Source organism: Protopterus annectens, chromosome 1.part1, assembly GCF_019279795.1.
Source record: "Protopterus annectens isolate FY-2018-M chromosome 1.part1, PAN1.0, whole genome shotgun sequence".
NCBI lineage: Eukaryota > Metazoa > Chordata > Ceratodontiformes > Protopteridae > Protopterus > Protopterus annectens.
Window position 1 is genome coordinate 1,652,985,477 of NC_056726.1, and position 20,885 is coordinate 1,653,006,361.

Genomic DNA, 20,885 nt, shown 5'->3' on the forward strand with positions numbered 1-20,885 from the left:
TGCAAATCATGATGTTCACAGAAACTTGTTAAAATTTTACTTTTTATCTTGTTCTCAAGTGTGTGTGCAGAAAGGTGGGATTTCATGATTCTATGAAAATGCTTATTTGCAAAATAAAAATGTTTATTGTTTTTTCCTAGATAAATTAAGAAAACTTGCTACCAAAACTGAATTGCAGATTTCATTAATCAGTCAAAAGTATTCACAGTAGAAACAGCAACATTGACAGGAATTTCACCTGTGATGAAATCCCTCATGCCAATTGCAGCTTTTGAAATATTTCCAGAGGATTAAATGATATAACTGCAAATTTAACCACATTAACTATTTTAATCGTATATCCATCTATTCTTTTAAACTGCTTATTCTGCTGAGGTTGAAAATGCTGCAAGCTAATTAGGTTAGTCTACATGTCTGTACTCCAGAGAAATATCCCTAACTCACCCAATCAATCCATGTGTATTTCCAGACATTCTGCAAGATATATTGTATCCAGCGTGTCCTGCATCTGTCTAAAAGCCTTCTTGTAGTGAGCTTTACATGGTACATCTCCTGTTATGTCCTGTAGTCATCATCACCCAGAGGCTCCCTTCACTCTGGAATAAAATCCCAGTCCAGGTTAGGCAGAGTCCCTCATTAACTCTCTTCAAGAGGAATCTTGATGAGTGGATGGGAGATCGTAGGTTTACCCCGGGTATCACTTCTGTGTCACTGTTAGACAGAGGCACAGCATACTAACCTCGAAAAAGGGCATAGCAAAATTAATTTAAAATGGGTGGCGAAAGACAAACATACTCTGGCTAGGCTTATAAATGCCCTAGGGCAGATAGCCTAGTATGAACCTATGAACCTATAAACCTATGACTAAACCAATTTAAATTAGTTGTTTTAAGCTCGAAGAGCAGTGGGCTTAGTCTCAAATCCTAACAAGAGCTTATATCTTCTTAGAACCTCTGATATTGATGAAGAGCTACTTGTGTCCTGCAGCTGCGCAAAGGAATCTGATCTCCACCAACTGTATCATCAGCCTCATCCCTATGATTGACAGCAAGAGCTCATTACAATAAGTGAAGAGTACAAAATAGACTGAGTAGAAGATAGACAAACTTGTCCTGTGGTTCAACTCTTGCTTCACTCCTGCTGGCCAGTACAGAGGTCACAATACTGCAACAATAAACTGATCAGTTCCCTAATCTCCTCTGTCCTTCACATGAACAAGAGGCCAATGTACCAGAACTCTTATAATTCAGGCAGCTGGTCCCTATTATTCCACATAGAGCAATCCACTATTTCCAGGAGGGAAGACAAACCTGTAATTCAGAGGCTCTGATTTTCATACCAATTGTTTCATACCATGTAGCAGACAAATTCAGTACACATTTGCTATTACAGTCACTTCATGCAATAAGCATAATAAAAATGCTACCCTCATTTTCTCAAACTAGAGTCTCTCCAAAGTCTGTTGTTATCTTGGTATTTTGTGATAAAATCACAAACTGGAGGCTAAGGAAGACACATATTTGCTTTTAGCAATAACTCTGCGATTCCATACTGTTGTTGTGTCTTTATTGATGCATTCCTGAGTGCAAGGTTAAATGTCTCCTTCAGGTCCTAATGACTTCCATTAACACCTATAATGTCTGTTCAGGGGCAAATAGTTAATCCAGAACTTTATGGTTAGGATACAATTTGCATTGCCTCTCCTAGTTCAAAGCCTCATCTATTGCATAAAGTCTCATTTGCAGTGCCATGACCTAGGATTACCCTAAGGTAATGAAGAACAAGACCCCTTTAGGTGGACATCACTTTCCTGTCAGCTTTATTGAAAGTTGGGAGCTCCTTCCAAGATCATTAGGCTAACAGTACTTTCACTACATTCCTTGCAGCATTGAAAATTTGAATTCATGGTGCGGTGATAACATTAACAGTTTTGCGGCTGATCTCATCAATTATTTCACTCTTTCCACAAAAGAACTGTATAATTTCCACAGTGACTTTAGATACTGTCTCACCAATTTCACCTGGCATTGCTTCTCTCATAGTGATGTTTCTTAACCTCCTGAAAATAGCCCACATTATTATCGGCATTCTACATGCTTACTTAAAATAGCTGGACAGTGTCCCTCTTCATCCTTCTTTTCCTTCTATCCTTATGACTTCCTCGATGGTTTGCAAGGATCTTTGAGGCCATCTGAAGTGGGTCTATATCACCGTTTCAAAAAGTAAAATGTCGAACGCTCACAATAGTGAAAGTGCCAAAATGTTGAAGGTCCGTTTTTGAGATTGCTGTACAGTGAAGACTGGAATATTTGCCCTTTCCTCACTGTAGTGCAATCTCGGAGCTGGAATATATATTTAGCGGGGGGTGTGGGGGGAACAGCACCCCACAATAACAAGTTCGAATTTTGGCATTTTTGCTCTTGTGAGTGTTCAACATTTTGCATCTTCGATACAGTGATATAGATGCTGAAGTGGGTCTATATCACCATATCGAAATGTAAAATGTCGAACGCTCACAATAGTGAAAGTGCCGAAATGTTGAGGGTCTGTTTTTGAGATCGCTGTACAGTGAAGATTGGGATATTTGTCCTTTCCTCACTGTAGTATGATCTCGGAGTTGGAATATATATTTAGCGAGGGTGTGGGGAGCACAGTCCCCACAATAACAAGTTCGAATTTTGGCATTTTCGCTCTTGACCTTCAACATTCAACATTTTGCATCTTCGATATGGTGATATAGATGCTCTGATGTCATATACCATGGTTGCACCACAACATCCAACTTCTTCTTTATCTAGAATATCACTTGAGTCAGTAATATAGGATCTCCCTTCCTGACTTTTAATTATCAATCAGATCAGGAGATTTACCATCCAGCACTGGATAGACGTTTGCTGCTGGTATAGATCATAAAATTATAGAGTTTCCACTTAGACAACCAGTGAAATAATTTCTGTCACTGTTCCTTGCTGTTACCTCAGCTACTGAGGTCTACAATAGAATCTTTTGGGACACTCTGATTTTGACCTCCATGATATTTAGGAGAAGTTCCATCGGCAATAGGATTTGAACGTATTCTACACAGAAACATTAGCAAGAAATTCATAAGACACTGTCTCTACAGACTTGGATTTTTTTTTCTTTGGGTGGTGGTCATTCTTCTCAGCTGCCTTACCGAGTTTACAACTAACAAGTCATTTATCACCAGATAAATACCTATCTTGGTTGAAGAAATCAGAACATATTACCTCAGGTCTGATTATGTGATAACAAAACCACTGTCCATTGGCCTAATGTGATTTCCTATAACATATATCTATGCTCAGTCTTCTGTTTGCACAGTGTGGCCATAATGGACAATCCATTAGTAGGACAGAAACCAGTGATAAAACTTTCTTTAAGTGAAGATCCTCTCAATCACGCCTCTTCAGCTATCTCAATCATTCCTCTTTAAGTTTATTACTAGAACTACACAGTTAGCAATAACCAGTTCATTAGATGTCTCCTAGACAGCTGGATGTTTCAAACTACTGCCAGCTTCATATGCACAATTAATGCACAAGGATTACCCTTTTGCAACTCACATTCACATTGTGGTTTTCTTCACATTTATCAGACAAGCACTAACTTCTACTTTATGACACACAGACAGAATCTATGAGTTTCCCCATATCTGACTCATCCAAGTATTAGGTTCAGAGCAGTAAATGACACCAACCATGTTAATGAGGTTTGATACCAGAACAAATGCTCTGTCCAGCAGTCAGTTTTTCTGGTGTTCGATATTGCTTTTCTATCTTCTTCATTAAGTTATGGCCCCTTTCCCATCAATGAAATAGCAGTCCATATTCTCTAAGTTTCTATTTCCAAGTTGTTGTCTATACTAATATACCTTGCACACGTATACACATGTACACATGCAGACACACACACACACACACACACACACACACACACACACACACACACACACACACACACACACACACACACACACACATGCACTGTTATTTTTAGAATCTGATAAAATATGACTCTAGCACTAGTTCTTTCCTTCTCACGCTTTAAACCATGTTGCCACCAGTTATTCAGATCTATCAAAACAAAAGACATACATTAATTTTACTCTTAAACCAATCCAGCCTTTAAATATTCATATGGTAGCAATAAGCTCAAATCAGTCAAAATGCAACATTCTTCATCTGTGTATCTTGGTACATCTGTTTGGTCTTTTTGATTCCCTTTTAGACTCATTTCTACTTGCTTTACTCCCAGCTGCAACTGACTCTGACTCTGCTCTTTAAACCCCTTTACTGTCCGGCTCTGTCCTCACTAATATCACATTATACCCCTCCCAGAACTCTCCCGGTCTCTGAACAGCTCCATATGGACACCTGTAAACCAAACAAAAACATTGGTAAACTTTACAAATATATTTTCCATGCATGGAACAAACTCCCCCATAACACCCAAATGATTTCTAACAAATCTCTTTAAATCTGAACTTAAAACATTTCTCCTAAATGCCAACTTCTGTCACTGCAATGATCCCACTTAAATCTCATCTTACCACCTTGCTACCTCTCACACTTTTAACACCAACCTGTTGCAAGTTCTATCCCATTTGCATATGTTTTTTTTTGTTGTTGTTAATTAAAAAAAAATCTAACTTTTGTACTGCATGTTATGCACACTATTGTAATGTTTATGTAAACTTCATTCTTAGGCCTTTTGTAAATTTTAATGTTCTCATGTAAAGCACATTATTGTAGTGTTTGTGTAAAACTTCATTGTCAGATGTTTTTCTTTTTTGGAACTTTGTAATAACTGTCTGGAGCTTTTCTCCTCTGGTCTCCACTGCAAACAGGCCACTGGCTCAGTTGGACTAACCAGGTTAACAAATGACAAATATCTCTTTACCTGCACTAGACAGAGGCCAAGTATTAGTGCAGTTGTATCGTTCTTCGTGTAACCTTTAAGATGAAATTTATCAATAAAGGGCATGCAACATGATTTTGGAATTATTAATGTAAATATGAAAAGGCAAAGCCGCGGTGGTGCAGCGGTAGTGTTTTCACCTCACAGCAAGCAGTTCTCCCGTTCAATTCTCAGCTGAAGCACCTTTTGTGTGGAGTCTGAATGTCCTCCCTGCGGTCGAGTGGCATTTAAAAGACATGTGTGAATGGGCATGCCTTCGTTGAAGGTTGGGCGTCAGGCTGGCACCTCGGCACTGTAAAAATCTACTGCCAATCATTAGCAGACTGGAGTTCCGCTGTGGTAACCCCTAACCGGGAAAAGCCGAAAGAAGAAGAAAGAAGATCTCTTCTCTGTGTACGTGCATTTACCAGCTGAGCTTATTAGAGTGGTCTCTGACATCAGCACAATACAAATGATATTCAGCTTTGTAGCTCAACTTCAGCATGTGTTGTCCACTCCTGACTCACTATTACAATACTTGGACTGAATCCAAAATTTGATGACCATCAACAACAATTAAAACTTCTGTCATGACCATTCATGACATCTTGAGGAAATATAATTGTCCAAACCCTGATGCCATTGTAATTTACATTGGTGATAGGTTGTGTTTTGTGAGAAAAGTAAGAAATCTTTGTGCAGTTTTTGATGACAAACTGACCCTCAAGGGCTAGTTGTCAGCTGTCATAATGACATCTTGCTTCCACTGCCAAAGTACCTCTCTCATTAAGCCTCTTGATACCCAAATGATATGTAGTTGTTCAGACTCTAGTTTATTCTCAGCCTGACTATTACAATTCCTCATACCTCAGGCATCCAGAAAGTGATTGTAGCACATTTACATGCTGATATCTCCCATCACCATCATATGTTTACATACTGTGGAATTTCCACTGGTTGCCTGTATAATTCTCTGTTACTTTCAAAGTTTTGCTTCTGGTTTACCTAGCGCTGTACACTCTGATGCTTTTAACCCCATATTGTCTGGACAGACTCATTTCTTTCTCTTCTTTGGGACTTTTGCAGATTACTGTGGGACCTTAGAAATTCAGGCTTTAAGCCTTCAGGCTCCAATCTTTGGAATCTTCAACCAGAGTGATTATTTCTTGCAATAGATCTTTCAGATTTACAAGTTATCTGAAAACATAATTATTTGAGCAAGTATGGGATGCTGCCTGATTCATTTTGCCTTTTACTTCTGTATCTCCAACTATTTCATTGGATTAATTTATCTGGCTGCATTTTTCATTGTTATTTCGTTCTGTGTTTTTTTTATCTCATATTTAGCATATGTGTGTGCTTATAATTTGCATCTACATTTTATTTAATCTGTTTTACAATTATTTGTAATTGTGCTTGGTTGACAAGCACATAAATAAACTTGACATAGAGCACTATTCAAAGGACATTTCCTCCCCTTTTCGTATATAACTAAAATGTATAAATCCTTTTTCAAAAAGTGACCCATAAGCAACTAGCATTCAGAGCTGAATAATATATGTGCATTTGAAATAAATAAATTAAAACATTAATTTTCTACATAGATGTACAAGCAATAAACATTTTCAAAAGAAATTAAAAATACATTCAAAAATGACAGAGGTCAGTCAGAAAATCCATCTAACATATAAACTTAATCTGTCCACTTCTGACTAAAAAAATATACTGTTCCTAATTCATTCTTGCTTTAGTCATAAATGTAATTTCAAGTCCTTGCAAGTACTAGACTTTTGTCTCTGTCCCAGAGGTATGCATCATTAGGCAAAGGCTGCAGCATCTTCTGTTTACTTTTGCAGCTGTTACCTCTTTAAATTAAAATAGCGCCCTTGTTTTTATAAGTCCCCTAAGAGGATACCCTGTTGCTTAAATTTGAATTTAGAAGATGTCTTTTTACTTGTCCAAAGAAGAAGGGTTTGATTTAGCAGAACATACTCCAATTAAGGGCATTGCCATGTAAACTAACCCTGAAGCCTTCAGGCAGGAGGCTTATATAAACTGTAATGCATTTCCACAGTAGCACATGAAGTTATATAAGATTTTATACATTTTGTTTTACATATTACAACTCACTAAAATGAGGTTGTACAATGTAACTTCATATATGTTTATATTTTATACAAGCATTTACACATATTTTAATTAATATGCTCCAGTGCAGTTACTTTCATTTTATGCCTTTTACTTTTGAAAGACAGATAATATTGCCATAGTCTATTACAGCCTTCCTCACAGGGATACACCCAAAGACCTAAGTATGTTTTTATGCATTTACACGCACCATGGAGTGAAACCCAAGACAGGGGACATGGAAACCACACAGAATGCTGAATTATGGACTGTATGGAATGCGAAATTACTAATATAAATGAGCAAGTCAGCTATATATGTGTATATATATATATATATATATATATATATATATATATATATATATATATATATATATATATATATATATATGTGTGTATATATATATATATATATATATATATATATATATACATATATATATATATATATATATATCTATATCTATATATAAATGTATATATATATATATATATATATATAGAGAGAGAGAGAGATTAATATACAATTCAATGCCTTGTACTGCATCCCATTTAGACTAGATATATTTTATTTAATAAACTATATAACCCCCACATTTAAAATTATTTTCTTGCTTTTTGTTAACTGTTGCTTACCAAGAGGCATCTTGACATTTGTGCATACTGCCTTTTGACTACCTACTTGCATTTCATTGCATTCAGTGCTCCATTTGCTAATGTTTGCCTTCATGAAGTAAAAAGTCCCATTTCTTTCACTGGCCTGGTATTACTGTTAAGATCATTATGAATCATGCTGTCTGGTACATTTTTTCCTAAAATCTGTTGGCTTGCAGATTTGCTGTCTTTGGTCACTCTCCTTTTGGCAACATACATCCAAGACTGCTTGCATTTGTAAAATTCCTGTCCTAATTGCCTGAAAGTTAACTTTTCTAGTTTATTAATCATGGCTCTTTCCACAGACAGGACTGCAGCCATATTGCATCAGTCAAAATGAGGCATAGTCAATTCCCTAATCAAGCATAACTTCTCCCCTTTTTGTCACATGGAGATATGATCTGATATGCTCTTTTCTTGTTTCAAATCAACAGAATAGATTATATTGGGTTGCTACATAATTTATGCTTCTATGCAGATTTCCATTGTGATTCACATTACCCGTTCTTATAACTGTTATTTGTTTATTGCGTTGATACTTCCCCTTATACATGGATACTAGGAGATACATATCTTCTTGAATACACAAATATCAGAAGTTGTATATTTCATTAGATCTGTAGAATTTATACTTGTTCTTTTTATTCATTTTGGATTGGAACTCTCTGTGTGTTCTAGCAGCTTGGTTTCAAAGATAGAAAACATCTGGATGTTATGTTGTCCTATCGTGCCTTCATTCTTGCTGGTTGGGTTCGGAGCCGAACTCGGCTTCGACTCGGCCGTATATTAAAGCTCAAGAGCTTCTACTGGCTCGAGGCTATAACCTATCCCATAGTGGTTGACAGCTGTTCCCCAGATCTTATTTGCTGCTTGAAGTTTCGGGATTGTCTTTGCTAGCTCAGGCTATTAAAATTGAATATTATACTCTATTTTGGCATTACTTCTCTTAAAACATACTATTACATCCTAGTTTACCTGCCCCACTTATAGTACAGTGCCCTTTTTTGTGGTGTTTTCATATTTTGGCTATTTTTTCTTTTGAGGCTGCTTTTTTGGCCGTGTTTTCTCTTTTTCCCCATTTTTTTTCTAGTCAGAGAATCCGTTTCAGTTAGAGGATACTTCCACCTTTTCTTTTCCCCCTTAAGGAGTCACTGTTTAAATTAGAGGCATCTCCTTGGGTTGGAGGAGATTGTCGTTTAATTTAGAGAATTCGCCTCCACCCTATCCTTTCTGGTATAAAAAAAAGATAAAAAAATAAATGCCTTTCTGTCTTGCTTCACCTTTTTCTTTGATAGTTAAAGTTTTTGAACTGTTTCTAGGTCTCTGGTTATACCGGGGAATCAGCATGCTAGGACTACTGCTTCAACAACGAAGGGTGGTTTGCATCCCAGCATCCCAGCTCCAAATTTGACTATCTCATTAATACAAATTACACTTTTTCTAAAGAACAACCTGACGTACGAGGCAACACTGTCAATGCTGACAATATGCACTTTAAATCTTTAAAAGATATTATTTTTACCTTTGAAAAGAACTTGTTTAAATATAAAAGCTTGCAGCTTGAGTCTAAATACTTTAGAGAATGTATTAAAGCCAAAGTGGTACCACAAGGCTTATGGGTTTTCAAATTTCCATTTGGGATTTACTATGATAATTGTATTAGTGAGGATTTTACTAATATGTTTAATGGGTAGGGTTTTGAACTGTTGCAAAAAGTGTTGGTTTACCATGAAAAAATGCAAGTGGAATTGCAGAATGAATTGGCTGTATTAAGTGTACAGATTATTAATGATTTGTTATTTGAACAATATGAACTGTTTTATCAAAAAATATTAGAAAGAGTAGAGAAGAAATGCAATGTGTTATTCCATAAAAAAGTAGGAAATTGTCCAGGGATATCAAACAATATCAGTTAAAGTAGGCCTATCCGACTAATAAAATTTTTGTTAAACATGATATTGGTGTATTAGATGAACAACAATTTTTCAACGATGAAACACTTGTGAATGAGGAACCTGAGTTTGAGGGAACACAAGAAGGCATAGTTAATCAGGATTTTCCCCCATTACATCACTCAGAAAGAATAGCAAGCAGGAATTATGGACACAATTATGTGGGTCAGTAACCCAGGAAAAACTCATATTGGGGGAGAGGCAGGAATTACTATTAAGTATACCCCCCGATGTTGAAGGTGATAACATTGTTCACATTTTTGAAGGATTCAACATTTATAATTATACCAACCAACCTATTACTAATGAACATTTTACACTTTTTTTGAAGGGTTTTAAATTTGTGCCTGCCAGTATCCCGGACATTGTTGACTGTCTCCTGGATATCCATTTTAACACCGGGAAATTGAATTTTCAGGTCATGTTTTCTAACCAGGAGGTTATTCATAATGGCAAAGGTGGTCTTAGGAAAACTAGTATATTTACTCTGTCTTTGCACCCCCTTATACACACCTTTGAGACCGCCGTTAAGGAGGATATGTATAAACTGTGGGCAGGGAACAAAAATTTCTATTCCAGTCTTAACCCCAAAGAAAGGATTTTATTGAAGCAAATTAGAGAGGACAGGTCAGTGTGAATTATGACCCCCAATAAAGGGGGAGGTATAGTTATTTTTAATACTACTGATTACATCAACATCATTCAGGACTTGTTATTTGATCAGGATAATTATACACAGGTGTTCATTAACCAGATACACATTGGATACCAACGTATTGACAGTTTTTTGTTAGAATTTTTGTTGGATCAACATATTGACCAGGACACCTGTGATCTTTGACCAACACCCACCCCAGGGTTCCTGTGATTTTTGGCATACCTAAGGTGCACAAGAGTGTTTTCACTCCACCCTTTCAACCCATAGTGTCTGCTAGGGTGTCCAAGACCCATAATTTGTCCAGCTTTGTGGAAAACAAGGTTGAACATATTGTCGAAGGAGTTCCACATTTGGTTAGGGACTCCTGGGATTTCTTGGGACAACTTAGTAAAGAAATATGGAGCCCAGATCTTATTTTCTTAACCATAGATGTTAAGGATTTATTCACCTGTATCCCTAAGAAAGATGGTATGGAATTTTTCGAGGATATATTATTTCTCGATTCCAGTTTGACTCGTAGGGATGTCACCTTTATATGTGAATTAATGTCTATGGTTCTAGATTACAACTACATCTATTTTGAAGGGCAATATTACCAACAAATTCTGGGCTGGCTATGGAAGCAGTATGTGCACCAGTGTATGCCAATTTAGTCCTTTTTGGATGGGAGCTTAAACATGTTTTGAATAGCACTTGTTGGGCTGAACATGTACTATTATACAATCGATACCTGGATGACATTTTTATTCTATGGAAGGGAGACAAAGACAATATTCCTGCATTCATTGATTATTTGAATGGAACTACTACCTTCCTCAAGTTTACATTTTCCTGTCATGAACAATTACCGTTTTGGATACATTAATTTCCCATAATGACCATGGCTTCAGATCTCAGGTTTTTCGTAAGAGTACTTTTTGCAACTCTTACTTTCATTTCAGCAGTCATCATCCCTTGTCCCAAAAGAAAAGCATTGTTAAAGGACAGGTTATACGTATTGCTAAAATGACTTCTGAACACATCAATGTCAAAAAAGAAATTGTTAATTTGACCAACCTGTTTTTACAAAGGGGCTATCCCAAAGACATGATAAATTCAATTTTGGATGAAGTGTATGGTGAATGGGGTATGAAATACAATCCCCATTTGGGAGCAGGTCAGTTTATAAACCCACCCTTGGGTAGTCCTCAATTCCATCCTGGCTCTGGGGCATTTGCAAGAGCATGTATAGTACAATACAGTACTATATCTAAAAATATTAAAGCTATTATGCGAAAAAATTGGAGTATTTTTAGAACCAACCAGGATATTTACCAAACTTTGGGTGACCAACCCTTTTTTATAAACAAGGTGGGAATGAATCTTAAGAAATTGGTAGAGAAAACAAAAAAATTGTATTGGAAACGGGAATGGGAAAGGAACTTCAAGTTGTGGTAGTTGTTCCCAGTGTAGTTTCATTTTTAGCGGAACTGTTACTACATTGAGTGACAGATTAAGGACGAACATCAATTTTAGGAATGGTAATTGTAGAACACAGACGTTAGTATATCCGGCAATGTGTGATACCTGTCCGGCATACTACGTCAGAAAGATCTTTCAAACGTAGGATTTACGAACATTTATATGAATTAAAAAATAAAAAGGAAACTAATGCACTGTACAGGCATTCACTAAGCTGTCCAAATTTCCAAGGCTTCACGTTTGGTATATTAGACACAGTTGACATTGAACCCGGGGGGGGGGGATTGGAAGAATCAGCTTAGCAAAAAGGAACTTATGTGGCAACTCAGGCTTGCCACCAACTTCCCCCCAGGACTAAATGATAACGTTTCCATATTACCCTAAAGGACAGAATCCAAATTAAGGACTGGGACCTCAGATTAAATAGATGACTTTATAATCATTGTGCATTTCCTGTCTACTAAGACTCACAAGTATTTTTAAACATTTTTATAAAAGTATTCCTATGTTTTTAGGCATGAAAAATGTTTATATTTTATACATACATTCTTTTATACATTTTAAATACAAAACAAAAAATTCTTTTAAAACTATGCATTTGCATATACTATGTTTCACAAGAGCTGTGCATGCATATACATAGACTTTTATACTTGAGAATTTAGTATTTATTTTATATTGGAGTATGTGTCCTTAAGCAAGTTTTTTCTTAATTGATTGATTTAACCTAATTCATTAGTTTAATATGTGCTAATTTTTTAGGTATGTATAGACCTCTTCAAGCATGTGAATTATCCTTGTTCTGATGAAGTCATTGTCTATGATGAAAGAGCTTAATAGATTTTGCTGGTGTTTGATTCAAATAAAGTGGAGTTTTCCTTGATGGCTACTGGCTGCATTACTTTTGGTTCTGAACTGTTGCGTTACTTGTTTTTTGACAGCTAAATATGTCAAAAGAATCTGTTAAAGAACATAAATCTGTATTTAAAAAGTGCAATTCATGCACTCAAAAAAATGTCCATAACGGATGGGCACACAAGTTATGTCTATTGTCTAGGGACCTGTCCATCTCCAAGACTCCTGCTCCATTTGTCATAGTTTTAGTGCCAGGGTCTTACAAGAGAAAAAAAATAAGCTCTTTTTAAGGGGCTTGTTGAAAGTGGATGATGGTAGTCAGACTTCAAAACTGGAAAAATCAAAAAAGTCTGCTTCTTTGGCTCCAGTGTCTGAGCTGTCAAGCAGTGTCAAAGTGATAGTATCCTCAGATCCGAATGTTTCCGGTTCTGACAAGTCTGGTCCTCACTCAGTTCCATCTGTCTCTTTGGAACTGTTGCAGAGCAGAAAGAGGAGTCGGTCACCATCTTGGAAGCCTGTCCATTTGGTGCTGCCATCTCCTTTGCTACAGTCTGTGGCAGGTAGCCACAAGTCTTCAAGCCATTCCTCTTGATCCTCCAGATTGTTGGATGATGATGTGGAGTGGGTCGTGAAGAGGCTGCTTTGGACACGGGCCCTATCAGAAATTCTCTCAAGCCCAGCCCATCGGATCATGGAGTCGACAACTGTACCTCTGATATTGTCAATTCCTCCTGGAAGTCATTGTGCTGGAACCACTGGAGCCAGTAATCACTACTGATATCTCAGCTCTGACCTCTGCTCTGATCTCTTTGATGTGTTTTCCATCGAGAGATCTGGGGGCCGACACTCCCTGGTCAGCTCCAGGGGGGAGAATCAAGTCGGACCCATGTTGGAACTGGCTCTGCCACTCGGAGCCTTGGCTCAGGTGAGTTTGACTCCCACATCAGCCTCAGACCCACCCTCCTCAGTGCCACAGAGATCTCCCAACCCCTTGGGTCCGGAGTCTCTCTCAGCCCAGGACCACAGTACCTTCGAGGTGATGCAGAGTGTGCTCTCCACTGAATCTGTTCCACCTTTGGCTCTAGCCTCTCTTCCCCCCAAGGGTCCGGTGTCCACCTCTTCATTATTCCTCCATCACCCCAGAGTAGAGAGCTGGTGCCCCAGGAAATCCCACTGGGTGGAATATCCTCTTCTGATATCTCCCCAGAGCATCCCCCTGAGGAGGTCCCTTGGAAGAGGCAGTCTTGGAGGAAGCACGTAGACTCCAATGAGTCTGTCATTTCTGATACTGACTTGGAGGAATCAGAAGGGTCCACATGGCCACCCTCTGAGGATGTCTCCTTTTCAGATATCCTGGAGATCTTTAAGCAGAGGGGCAGCTGAAGTCCCTTTCCCCTTCTGAAGATGAGTCTGTATACCTGGAGGCATTTGGCTCTTGCCCCTCCATCTCTTGGGTGTCTCCACCTTTTGACCCTCTCCTGGGTGTAGTGAGTCAGAAAGTGTGGGAGTCTCCAGAATCAGTTGACCCCATTCTGTGGATGCCAAATAAATTTATTGTGGCCAAAGAGGACAGACAGTATCTAACAAAGGGTGTGCCAGTAGATGTGATGGTGGTGGCTGTGGCCACAAAGAAGGAGTTAGCTGAAACTTCTGCATCTGTCCATCCATCAAACAAGGAGTCTCACACAATGGACAGGTATGGGAAGTATACTTTCTCCTCAGTGGCCTTTACCTTGTGTTCTCTGAATTATTTATCACATTTCACCTGACTTCAGAGGGATCTCCTAAAAGAGCTGGGAGATACCCTACAAGGTGCTATAGCCCAGGATTTATCTGATAAGATTCTCAGCTGGCAACCTTAACCTCCATCACTAACTCCTCCATGCACCTCATTTCCTATGCAGCTGATGGAGCGAGCAGGGCAGCAGGCACAGGAATAGCTCTTCAGAGACATTCCTAGATACGCCTTTGTGATTTTGCTGAACCCTTCAGATCTTCCTTCTTTGACGCTCCCTCTGATGACTTGTCCTTGTTTGGGCTGAAAGTGAAATAAACTCTCAGCAGGAGCCAACAAGATGGTAAGACTCTATCTGCCATTGGAGTCCATTTTTCCACCCCTACCAGACCTTTATCCTAAAGGACAAAAGAGCAGAAAAATGTGGTTCCAGACGTCCAAAGAGGCCTTATCTGACACTCATGGTGATCCCTCCCCCAGGGGCAGAGGGGGAAATAACAATGGAAGACACCATCCACACAGCAGAGGGCATCTGCAGAGCCAGGGAGACAGAGATACTTTCTCTGGTCGGCCCTTCCAGTGCTCCTGAAAGGTGACCAACTGTCCACCTCTGGAGGCAGTTGGAGGGAGGCTATTGCTGCACCCAGAAGCCTGACTGAATTTGACTCAAGACAAATGGGTACAGTCCATTATATTCAGGCGTTACAACATTCCTTTTCACAGTTCACCTCGTCCGTCAAAGTTTATCCCAGACATTCCACCCAGTCAAAGGGATCAAGCAACACCAGAAATTCAAATGTTGTTAGAAAAAAAGAGTCATCCAAGAAGTTCCTGCAGACCAACTAGGATTCAGAATTTACTCAAGGTTCTTTTTAGTTCCAAAACAGACAGCAGTCTGGAGACCCATATTGGATCTCTGCAGACTAAAGAAGTTAGTGAGGAAGTCAAAGTTCTGGATGGTAACACTACAGTGTACACTCCCGTTTCTGGAATAAGACAATTGGATGTGCTCGTTAGATCTTCAGGACATATACTACCACATAAAGATGGACAGGCGCTCCAGAAGATTTCTATGCTTCTGGCTGGGAGCCAGTCATTACCAGTTCAGAGTTCTGCCCTTTAGACTCACTACAGCCCAAACAGTGTTTACAAAATGCATGGCAGTAGTCACGGCTCATCTGACACGTCAATGATTCCAGGTGTTTCCATACTTAGACAACTGGCTCCTAACTGCCACCACCAAGCAGCTACTAATCAAAGCAAGAGACTATACCATCCATCTCTTCTCAGAACTAGGCATTACTATAAATGCAGAAAAATCTGCCTAGTTGCCATCACAGCATATTACCTTCATAGGTGCAGATTTAAATAAAAATGACATGTTGGCAAAACTACCCCAAGAAAGGATTCAAACATTACACAGTCAGATACTTACGTTACTCAACAAGAAAAAAGTACAGGCAAGATTTGCCCTCAAAGTCCTAGGTTCTATGGCAGCAACAAAAAAAAAACTACTTCCTCTGGCATTACTTCACATGTGAATATTACAGTGGCTACTCTTCGCTCAATGGTCCATACAGGAGCTACCCATGTCTCACGAGATCCTCATAACAGACTCCTGCAAGAGGGATCTGCTTTGGTGGATTCACTCCAATCAAGTAACAGTCTGTAGACCATTTGTACTCCCCCAACCAGTCACTACAGTAACCATGGATCTGTCCCAGATAGGGTGGGGGGCATTATCTGGGACAGATGGTCCCAGATGTTTGGAAAAACCAAGAGTACCATTTGCACATCAATGTCCTAGAGATGAGGGTGGTGCTTCTGGTGTTGTAAGCTTTTCAGAACTCTCTTCCCACGGGGACTCTTGCAATTCAGACAGACAATATGTTGGTGGAATGGTACATAAACAAAAAGAGGGGAACCAAATCCTACCCCCTATGCCGAGAGGCCCAGAGAATTTGTCAATGGGCAATATCTTCTCAACATTTTCTAATGGCAATGCACATCCCGGGGAAATCCAATGTCATAGCAGACAGGCTAAGCAGAGCAATTCTCATGCCTCACGAGTGGTCCCTGAATCAGGAAGTTGTGAATCAAAGTTTTTGCAAATGGGGCCAGCCTTGCTGTGACCTTTTTGCCACTCCCTTCAATGCCAAACGCAGCAACTATTTTGCCCTCATTTCCCCTCTGGGAGAGTCACCAAGGGATGGACTCATCCATGATTGGCCCCAGTACGTCTTTATGCTTTTCCCGTTTCCTTTGTTTCCCAAAGTTATTCAGAAAGCCAAGTAATTGAGTCGCAGGTTAATTCTCATTGCTTCATACTGGCCTCATCAGATCTGGTTCCCTTTCCTTTAGCCCCACCTTCAGGAGGACCAATGAATCCTGGACCCAGTGCCGAATCTTCTGACGCATCAGTCAGGAACGCTCCACCTTGCCCTTCAGAGCCTCAAGCTGACAGCTTGGTTTCTCCACTTCCAATCTTAGCCAGACTTCTAGAATTATCCCTGGCAGTATGCCACATTTTGGTATCTTTGCACAAAAAGACAACTAGGAAACTTTATGCGAGCAAATGCAAGAGGTTCTCTTGTTGGGTGGACAAGAAACACATAGATCCCTTTACAGCCTCTATACCTGAAATTTTGGAATTCCTGACAGAAAATTTTAATCAAGGAGCAATGGCTGCCACTATTCCAGTTCAACTAGCTGCTATATATCCAATTATCATGTGGGGGAACTCGGATCCAATGTAACGTCCCACAAGTTATGCAAGGCCTTCCTCAGAGGCACCTTTCTGTTAAGACCTCCTGTAAGAGAACCTCCTATACCATGGGATCTAAATTTAGTATTATCGGCACTGATTCTTCCCCCTTTCAAACTAGCATCCTCTTGTTCTTTAAAATTTTTATCCTGGAAAATTCTCTTTCTTACAGCAGTTACCTCAGCTAAGAGGGTTTCAGAGTTGCAGGCCTTATCCATCCGTCCTCCCTAATTGATCTTCCACAATGATAGAGTTTCCCTCAGAACAAATCCCTCCTTCTTACCAAAAGTTTGTTCTGAAACAAATTTAAACCAATCTATAGAATTGCCTGTGTTCTTTCCTAATTATAGCAACAAGGCAGAATATAAGCTTCACCAATTGGATGTACATAGACAACTGCATTTTATTTTACACAGGACAAAATAAATCAGAAAGTCAGATCAATTGTTTGTGTCCTATTCAGAAACAAAAAAAGGCCGGGCAGTCTCAAAAGTTACTTTGTCCAAATGGCTTACTGAGACTATCAAATATGCTTATCACTCTCATGATAAAGAACCGCCAGAGAAAGTGAAAGGACATTCAACTACAGCAGTGTCCACTTCCATTGCCTCTCAAACCAGACTTCCATTGGATTCAATTTGTGCTGCTGCTATATGGGTTAATCCTCACACCTTCTTCTCTCATTACAAAGTAGATGTGGCCTCCCAGAACAGGGCATCATTTGGTTCCACTGTCCTGAAGGGTTTATTCCCTTGAGCCACCCAAGAGAAAGGTGCTGTGGACTCTGTCCCAACCAGCAAGAATGAAGGCGAGATAGGACAACATAACATAACGAAGTAATGTACTCACCATAAATTTCCATGTTTGTTGTCTAGTATCTCGCCTTCATTTTTGCATCCCACTCAGCCATCCCCCTCCTGGAGGATCTAGAGGAATTGTTACAAACTGGCAAATATGGCCTGATTTCCATCTTGCCTTCCTTTTTTATGACCAATACATTTCATATATTTCTCTTTCTGGATATTAGACATATCATGGGGAGCTCTCTCCCTCAAATGAGATCTGGGAAACAGCTGCTATGCACCATAGGATAAGTTATAGCCTCCAGCCAGTAGAAGCTCTTGAGCTTTACTATACGGCCAAGTCGGAGCCATGTTTAGCTCCGAACCCAACCAGCAATAATGAAGGCGAGATACTGGACAACAAACATGGAACATTATGGTGAGTATATAACTTCTTTTTTTGAAAAGTCATGTTGAACATGTAACAGTGCTGAATCTGAGCAACATTTATCCTTTATATGATGTTTGGAACTTTTGTTTTGGACTTGGGAAACCTCTAAATTGCATAGAAGCAGAAGAAAGATTCTCATTTTTCATTTAATTCTGTAACTTAATGAACTGCTTTTAAACTTGAAATAGCAAAGCATTTATTATGGGGCTATAGAATGGAAAATATAATCTGTCCATGAGACAATCAACCAAATATTTGATCATCTGCTTGTGTGTAATTTGAAGGAGCTTGATATTTTTAATGACATTTGTCCAGGTTCCTAAAATGTGCCTCTCAGTGCAAGTCTGCCCTTATTCTGAAGGGTTATTCTCACTGTAAGTGACTAACTTTGTTGTGAGGCCTATCAATAAACAGGCTTACACAGGGGGCCAGATTCCAAAACACCTGATCTTAGCTTGCTCTCAAGGTAAGTTTTCATTTATACTATGAGCCAGTCTTTTGGAATTAGGCCCATAATGGTTGTCAGGTGGCAGTCTTCTGTAGAAAGTGGTCGTAACAGTACATTTATTTGCAGTTAGCATTACTGTGTCAATTGCATGCATACATTTTCACTATGAGGAAACACAAAGCATTAAAATCAAACAAGACATACTGTGGGAGAAGCGGTGCAAATGCTCTTTCAGAAATTTCAGTAGGTGGTTTTAACAAAGAGAAACTGACTGAAAGACCAGACCATTTTGCTATACTTGTTAAAATATTTGTGGAAGCATTTTCTGTTAAAACATTTAAAAATGTTCCTCACACCATCTACAGGCCCATGAATTAATGGAGAGGTGTATCCCTCCTCTTAACGCAATGCTGTGAGCATTTGCAGAGTAGGTTAAGTGGAAGAGGGACAAGTAACTAGCCAATTTCTTTTTTGCATAGAGTGAGATGCCCCAAGAATTACCATTTTTTGACCATTTAAACTGTTTATGGTACTTAGGTTAAGGGGTTTATAGCAATATTTTTTAATTAATTGGAGTCTGACTGAAATTCACACAAAGAATATGCTGTGAAGTACATAAGTGATTTTCAGGAGACAGTTTACAAAGCGTATGTGTTTAGCACAGGAAACATATTACAAGCATACCAACAACACAATGTGTAGCATTCCGTGATGATGAGATTCAAGAATAAACTTTTAGTAAAAATATAATTCTGTTTATTTCTGTTCAATAGGCAAAGCTTCTAGCAGCATGGGAGGTAATTTTCTCTGCTGTGAGAAAGTTAAATGATGTTAATTATGTTGTGGACTTTCCAGGTGGAAGGCAGAATTACATACTTCAACATGTTAACATGATGAAACCCTACTAAGACCTAGACTCATTACTATTAATTATTAGCTGAGAATCAGAGTAGGAATCACAGGGGGATCTTGTAGTACACCTTCTCTGTGAGGTCATTCTATACTGCAATGAATAAGGTAATAGTGTCATGGCAGCTGTACCCTTGGCAGGGCCAGGAAATCTTAACAATATTACAAATGTCTCTGGGCATGTTTACTGATAGTCTAGGTTGTCCTCATGTGCTGAAGCGCCATGTGGACACATGGATCTAATGATCAATTAAACAGACTACATAAAGGGTTCCAAAGCAAGATAAGCAAATCTAACTGCAATTAAAACCTTTGCGTCTTCTAGCAGCTTAATTCAGATACTAAATCTGGTTTTCAGAGTCATACTAACCACCCAGGAGGACTAAAAAAGGTTACTGCTTGTTCACTTTATATTTTGGACTGCTGTTTAGATTTGAGAAATCTCTAGTTTCTAATTTTTATTTTTTCCTGTTCAATTTTTGCCAGAATCACGTTGCTAACATAGGTGATATTCTTAGTCTCACGGTTCATACTTTCACAGCAGATATTTACAAAGAGAGCCACTATGTCTATATGCAAATACAGTAACTGTAGGTTATTCATGCTAGGTACATGGGAAAGCATTGTCATAAAATAATGCACACTTTTTTTGAAATTTGTAGAGTTGTTGAAATTAATCCTTAATGATGTCAAAAGTATTACATGAAAATGTAAATGCTCATACAATTTTGGAAGTATTAAGGTATGATGGATGAACTCTGTTATGCACAATCATGTTAGGTGTATTTAAGACAAGCAGCATGCAGCTGATCTATTTTATTAATTTTTAAAAATATAATAAGAGTTTTATATGTTTTCTATTGGGGTATCCTTATGTGTACACCCTGATTGTTACATTAAGAGTGGGAAAAGGGGAAGATAGGAAAGACTGAAAAAGGGGAACAGGAAAACACAGAAGGAATACATCAAAAGGGTTGTGATAGAAGACATGGGAGAGGATGGCTACTATATTTCTGGTGGAGGACAGTCCCCTGTTTTTCATTTTTTTATGTAAACGGGTAATTTGGGTAGGAAGTAGGTTAGAGAGTATAGATGAAAGAATTAATTAAGGGGAGGGTAAAACGGTGTTCATTACAGTAGCACAACCAGTCAACAGGAACTCAAACATTT